The sequence below is a fragment of the Cryptomeria japonica genome, unplaced genomic scaffold, assembly GCF_030272615.1.
Source record: "Cryptomeria japonica unplaced genomic scaffold, Sugi_1.0 HiC_scaffold_217, whole genome shotgun sequence".
Taxonomy (NCBI): Eukaryota; Viridiplantae; Streptophyta; class Pinopsida; order Cupressales; family Cupressaceae; genus Cryptomeria; species Cryptomeria japonica.
Genome location: NW_026729039.1, coordinates 71,790 through 79,570, shown reverse-complemented (window position 1 = coordinate 79,570; position 7,781 = coordinate 71,790).

Here is a 7,781-nt window from a genome sequence, read left to right as displayed (position 1 = left end):
CAATCTCTGATAATACCCCGATCACTGAAGGCAATTCCATCGAGTCATCAACAAGACAACCAAATAGCTATCTTGATCGTCTGATCTTCCTTAATCTCTTTCTACGCTCTGCCATGTGGCACCCCTAATTTGCTCTAGAGTCCGTGCCCTACTACCTTAGCATGACCTCACTAACTGCTCAGAATGAAGCTCTCTTGTCAGGGCCCACCCTGGTCACCAAGTCATGGAGGATAACCTTTGTTCATCTTGCCATAGCGGTATAGTGACAATTGTCCGATCATCCCGAACTTGCTCACTCATTAACTTGCCTAAGCTGCTAACTTGACGGGCCCCGCCACTTGGTCACCAAGTCGTGATGGATAATGTTTGTGCATCTCCATCATGCAGTATAGCGACAGTCGTTGATCCACCTTCAACTAGCACTATCTTTAACTTTCTTCTTTTTGCACGTGCTTTGTTGCCAAGCCCCAAGGGATAATCTTCATGCATCTCTCCATTGCAGTATATTGACAATCATTTGACCGTCCCGAACTTGCTCACCTATTAACCGATCACAAGAAGAAGTTTCCATCGGGCCATTGACAAGAGTCACACCGACAGCTATTCCATCGGGATAGGTTACTCTGATTAGTTTGAACACAAGTCAAGTTAATTCGAGGCACATATTTCCAACACTCTACACATTACAACTATATAAAAAAAGAATGTGATAATAATAAAGAATCATATATTAAAACACCTTCAATCAGTGATGGTGCACCTAGTAATGTGTACAGCACAAAATTTAGAGAATTTCACGATTTCTTTTAATTTCTAAGATTGATACTACTTAACGTGGCTTACTAAAAATATTATAAAAAAACTATATGCTAAGGATATAAAACTATAAACTTGTCTTTCTTATGGTTACTACTTATTCTGACACTTTAGAATATTTTTTGAAATCATCATCAATATTGAAAATAATTAAATATACTCAAAATAATACCTTCCTCTAAAATGATTGAACATATTTTCAATTATCAAATCAAAATTTTATTGAAAATTAGTATCCATGTCTAAAGATATTATCAAAAGATCATTAGATGAAAATAATTACAATTCTTTCATTAAATATTACTTAAAATAGCTAAAATATAATAAATATGTATATTTAACCAAAAGATTTATTAATAAATATTTATACTACTCAATCATTAAATAATTCCCTTAAATTACTCTTTTTCTTTTGGGTGGAGGATTTTTTCATCCAAAAAATCGTTTTAGCTATCTAAATTCGCTTGAGGCTCGCATCGTTACTTTTTGATGTTGGAGCTTTGCACTTAGCAAAACTTGATTACTAGTGGACTCACTACGAACCTTTCTACTTAACAAACAAACCAAAAACCCACTGAAAAATTACTAAATTTTATTCAAACACAACTTCAAAAAAAAAAAGCCCACTAACAACTTTAGAGAAAGGAAATGCTTGCCGACAGTTTGAAATCATTTACATCTTTTTATTATTTTGTTCAGCCCTTTTAAAGTGTAATGGCATGGAAATAACTCATGGGAATACTTTTGAAAAAGAGAGACCCAGGCAAGCATAAAGAAGAAAGCAGCATTCTTCCTTCTGATTGTTTCTCACGTAATGTAGTATCGAAGACATATTCGAAACAGGTTATCTTTGATAAATTCCAAAACGATTCAACAATGTTGAAACCTATAATCTCAAATCCTAATAAGATGCATAAAGTTATAATGTGGGATGAGAAGTGAAGACAGTAAATTCTTTTTCTCCTTGTTTGCCTTCAAGCGTTTGTTTTAATTCGCATGATTTGGTGGTCTAGAGGCATTGACATTGAGCATTTGTTGCATTTGATTCGCCGTCTTCAAATAGAATGGTTTGTGAGGTGTTTGGTTGTGACAAGCATGTTGGTGCAGCTTCTACTGGTTGTTTGTGCTGCCCGCAGGTATATTAGCTCATATCAATTCATACGGCTACTTGTGTGGGGAGCTTAAATCTTAGCTGATGATGTGTTAATATAATCAAATAAATGTGTAAATATTATTATTATTGATATTACATTAAGTATCTAATATTATTATTATTATTTCTTAAAAAGAACCTCCATGTTTTATTCTTCGACCATTCGTAGAGATAGAGGCTTACAAACCGCCGCTTATACATCTTGAATAAAGCATAAGATAAGCAAAGGAGGTAGTCATCTGTTGGCTGTCGGTCTTCGTGGCTCCATACATGTTGTATGGTTGTCACACCTGGAAATTCCCTTGGGGATGTAGGCCATAGATGATTTTCCCACCAATCATTGAGCTGCTTCTCTCCCACCACGATATAATTGAATTCTCCTGGTTCTATCTTGTCCTCATGCTCCATAAATTTATAAATAGGTTCAGTAGAATTCACGATTTCAGAATAAGTGGCGAACGCTAAGGCAGCTGTTCTTTCAACATACTTACAAACTCCTGCGACTAGCAGAAGAAAACCAGCAGCCAATACAAATCCTTCTTGTTTGCATATGCACATAGCATATCCGGCAACAGAAACTTGATAAACCATAGTGCATGCATGCCTTAACCAGAGTTCGTTGTCAGCCAAGGCATACGCAGTAATGCCATAAGGGCCCCCCAAATGGAGAAGCAGCAAAGGAGCCCATATAACGTACAATCCGTTATGAGCATTATGCATCATCTTTCCAAGGGCGGAGATGGCCACAGCGTCAACTAAGATGTAGGCTCCCCACACAAGTACCCGCAGAGATCGACTTGAGCTAATATACCTGCGGGCACCACAAACAACCAGCACAAGCTGCACCACCATGCTTGTCAGAACCAAAAACCTGATCACTTATTCTATCTGAACTTGGCGAGTCAAATGCAGCAAATATTCAATGTCCATGCCTCTGGATACCGAAATCAAATTGATTACAACAAATGCTTGAAAGGACACACCGAGCAATATAATATATTATGTTCGCTTCCCTTCCCACACTAAAATATTATAGATCTTATTAGGATTTGAGATTTAGTGGCTTTTCAGCAAAACCATAGCTTGTATGTTGACAGGTTTCAACTTTGTTGAATTGTTTTGGAATTTGTCAAAGATAGCCTGTTTCGAATAGTTCATTACGTGGGAAACACTCAAAGGAAGAATGTTGCTTTCTTCTTTATGCTTGCCTAGCTCTCTCTTTTTCAAAACTATGCCAATTTCCACGCCATTACACTTTAAAGGATTAAACAAAATAATTAAAAGATGGAAATGAATTCGAATTGTCGGCAAGCATTTCCTTTTTATAAAGTTGTGTAGTTTAAAGCAGAAACAAAATAATCAAAAGATGCAAAAGATTTTGAATTTTCGGTAAGCATTAAAATGTGTCCAATAAATTAATTTAAAGAAATGATTGACTAATATAAATATTTATTTATAAATTTTTTTATTAAATATGTATATTTATAATATTTTAATTTTAATTAAAGGGGTGTAATTATTTTTATATATGAAGGAAAAAGAAACAATTTGTAATTATATAAAGTGGATTGTGATAATAATAAAGAATGATATATTCAAATGCCATGAATAAGTGATGATACATCTAGTAATGTATATAGAACAAAATGTAGAGAATTTTATAATTTTCTTAAATGTAAAGATTAATATTATTTGATGTGACTTATTGAAAAATTGTATGTTTAGGAAATAATTATAAACTTGAATTTGTTATGGTTAATACTTATTGTGTCACTATTAAATATTTTAAACAATATTAAATATAATTAAATGTATTAAACATAATTTCTTTCTTATAAAATTATTGAAAATATTTTCAATTATCTAACTCAAAATTTAATTAAAATCAATATCTAATTATAAAAGTATTATCAAAAGATGAATAGACAAATAATTACACCCCTTTAATTAAAATTAAAATATTATAAATATACATATTTAATAAAAAAATTTATAAATAAATATTTATATTAGTCAATCATTTCTTTAAATTAATTTATTGGACACATAAATTAATTCTTTAATAAAAATGCTTGCCGACAATTCGAATTCATTTTCCATCTTTTAATTATTTTGTTTAACCCTTTAAAGTGTAATGGCGTGGAAATTTGCATACTTTTGAAAAAGACAGAGTTAGGCAAACATAAAGAAGAAAGCAACATTCTTCCTTTGAGTGTTTCCCACGTAATGAACTATTCGAAACAGGCTATCTTTGACAAATTCCAAAACAGTTCAACAAAGTTGAAACCTGTCAACATACAAGCTAGGGTTTTCCTGAAAAGCCACCAAATCTCAAATCCTAATAAGATCTATAATATTTTAGTGTGGGAAGGGAAGCGAACATAATATATTATATTGCTCTGTGTGTCCTTTCAAGCATTTGCTGTAATCAATTTGATTTCGTTGTCCGGAGGCATGGACATTGAATATTTGCTGCATTTGACTCGTCAAGTTCAGATAGAATGGGTGATCAGGCTTTTGGTTCTGACAAGCATGGTGGTGCAGCTTATGCTGGTTGTTTGTGGTGCCCGCAGGTATATTAGCTCAAGTCGATCTCTGCGGGTACTTTTGTGGGGAGCCTACATCTCAGCTGATGCTGTGGCCATCTCCGCCCTTGGAAAGATGATGCATAGTGCTCATAACGGATTGTACGTTATATAGGCTCCTTTGCTGCTTCTCCATTTGGGGAGCCCTGATGCCATTACTGCGTATGCCTTGGCTGACAATGAACTCTGGTTAAGGTATGCATGCACTATGGTTTATCAAGTTTCTGTTGCCGGATATGTTATGTGCATATGCAAACAAGAAGGATTTGTATTGGCTGCTGGTTTTCTTCTACTAGTCGCAGGAGTTTGTAAGTATGTTGAAAGAACAGCTGCCTTAGCATTCGCCACTTATTTTGAAATCGTGAATTCTACTGAACCTATTTTTAAATTTATGGAGCACGAGGACAAGATAGAACCAGGAGAATTCAATTATATCGTGGTGGGAGAGAAGCAGCTCAATGATTGGTGGGAAAATCATCTATGGCCTACATCCCCAAGGGAATTTCCAGGTGTAACAACCATACAACATGTATGGAGCCACGAAGACCGACAGCCAACAGATGACTACCTCCTCTGCTTATCTTATGCTTTATTCAAGTTGTATAAGCGGCAGTTTGTAAGCCTCTATTTCTACGAATGGTCGAGGAATAAAACAAGGAGGTTCTTTTTAAGAAACGGTCTAGAATGTGAGAATGTGTTCAGAGTAGTGTCTTATGTTCTGCAGCGCTTGCTGTGGAGGTTTATCAATTCTGCAGAGTTCTGACATCGGACTGGAGTATGGTGTGGTTCATTTGTGCTGGAATCAATGGAGAAAAAATTAATCCGACCGAAAAAGATGTATTCAGTGGCACAACTTCAAGCTCAAGCTTTTTCATTTAACTAAGTGTCTGCTCCGCAGGATTCGGAAGCGGCTTGGAAATCAGTACTGGAAGAATGTAATTCCGCAATACAGGGTGATAGATACTTGCTTCAAGACTAAGTCTTCTTGTATATGGAAGGTGGCTCGCAAATATCCGAGGAGTTTTATTGTACTGTGGTACATCAAGTTAAGGTATACCAGTGCAACGGCTGTGGAGGATGATCTCAAGCAGCTTATATTTCAGAAGCTTCAAAATGTATGCTCTCCAGACGAAGACATTGCAATTTGCAAATTTTATGCCTTTGAAGCCTGTTTGAGCGAAGATCTAAAGTGGGCTTCCAAAATGGATGTGGAGGATCTCATTCTCACATGGCATATCGCCACCGCGATTTGTGAGGAACACTGGAAGCCGAATCCTGGATAGGATGACAAAAACGTTCGTTTGACTACGATGCTGTCCAGGTACTGTTCTTATCTTTTGGTCTCTCACTCTAATCTTTTGCCTCTCTATGCCGACATTGCAAAGAAAGGTCAAATGAAATTTCACTATGACATTGTGGAGTTTGTGAATAGATTTGAGCTGTACGATAATGCGGTAGTTTTAATAGACTGTGAGGAGGAAACAAAACTAGGTTTTGGGGCAAAGCTAGCCAGGCAGCTGCAGAACATTGAAAACCGGTGGGATATATTAACAGATTATTGGGTGGCGTTGCTGATAAATATTTCTTTCTATAATAAGTCTACATTTCATGCAGAGCTCCTCACCGCAGGAGGGGAATTCCTGATTCATGTGTGGGTGCTTCTGGATCACATAGGATGTTGAGAGCAATCTGACACGGCCATCTCAAGAAAAATTGAGGACAAGTCCATCAAGGCGCCATCCCCACCCCTGTCCTCGTGTTAGGAAATGAAGCTCAACCGGCAGCTTCACCGCTGAACTTTTGTCCGTCGAATTTGAAGGTTCATTTGTTATATATATCTCATATGTAGCTGCTCAGCTTGATGCAATTTTTCAGACAGTGATAATATAAAATTCCCTTGCTCTTAATGTGGATGTAGGCATTTAAAGCCAAACCATTATAAACATTGTGTTAATCTTTATTTGTTGTTTTGGTCTTCTGGTTTTATCTGTATTTATCTGCAATTTCTGGTTTGTTTCTTTCTTCACAATTGGTATTTGAGCGAGGTTGGATCTTTGCTTGAGATTTAGGTGGTTAAAATTCTGAAATCAAGGAAGAAGCGAAGGTAGAGAAATTCTCCGGGCAGAATTTTGGTTTGTGGAAAGTACAGATGGAGTCTTTGCTCATAAAGTAGGACCTTTCACTTGCACTTGAAGGGAAAGCGAAGAAGCCATCTACGATGACTGATGAAGAATGGGAAAAACTAGATAAGAAGGCAAGAGCGATGATTTTTCTCTCGCTGTCGAATAATGTCCTCTTCAATGTCATGGCTGAAACAACAACGAAAGTGGTATGGGACAAGCTTACAGACATGTATGCAATGGCATCAGCTGCAAATAAGGTGTTTATAATGAAGAAGTTGTATAAACTCAAGATGAAGGAAGGTAGCATTATGGCAAACCACATTAATGAATTTAAAACCTTAATCAACCAAGAAAATTTAGTGGGAATGACACAAGATGATGAGAACAAAGCCATTCTCTTATTATGCTCTTTACCAAGCAGCTAGGATGAAGTTGCAATAGCAATTAACACCTTGGTATCTGACAAGAACAAGCTATTTTTTGATGATGTAGTAGCTACCCTTCTCAGTGAAGATTTGAGAAGAAAGAATGAAGAACCTTCATCGGGTGAATCCACAATAGACGCATAAATAACCATAATCGAATATCCAAATTAGTAAGAAGATCGAAGTCTAGAGGCAAAAATGGTGACTGCTGGTTTTATGGTAAATCTGGTCATCAGAAAAAGGAGTCTAGAAATTACAAAAAGGAACAAGAAAAGGTGCATGTAGCATGGTAAAATTGTGACCCTTGCCATTTTGACCACATCTTAGGCCCTCACCTATGTGACTGCATCTCCCTAATCTATTGAGACCCCTCTCTGCATCATCATTCCAAGTCTCCTCCCGTTTTAGCCGTGATATCATCTTAGGATCCTCTCCAGGCCCCAAAATAGGGTAGGACAGGGCGTGATGACCTTGTCCCCCCCTCTTTAGGTGGCCCTAAGATAGGTCCATCCGACCCTTGAACCAAATTTTCTTTTCGGGATTTAATCTCCCTGATGTTGGCCTTCAGTGAGATGAAAAATAATTCTCTTAGGCATGTATAACAAAGAGATTCAATTTCCTCATTTGATATACAGAAGAATAGGCAAAATCCAAGGGGAAGGTCTTCATTATCATCATC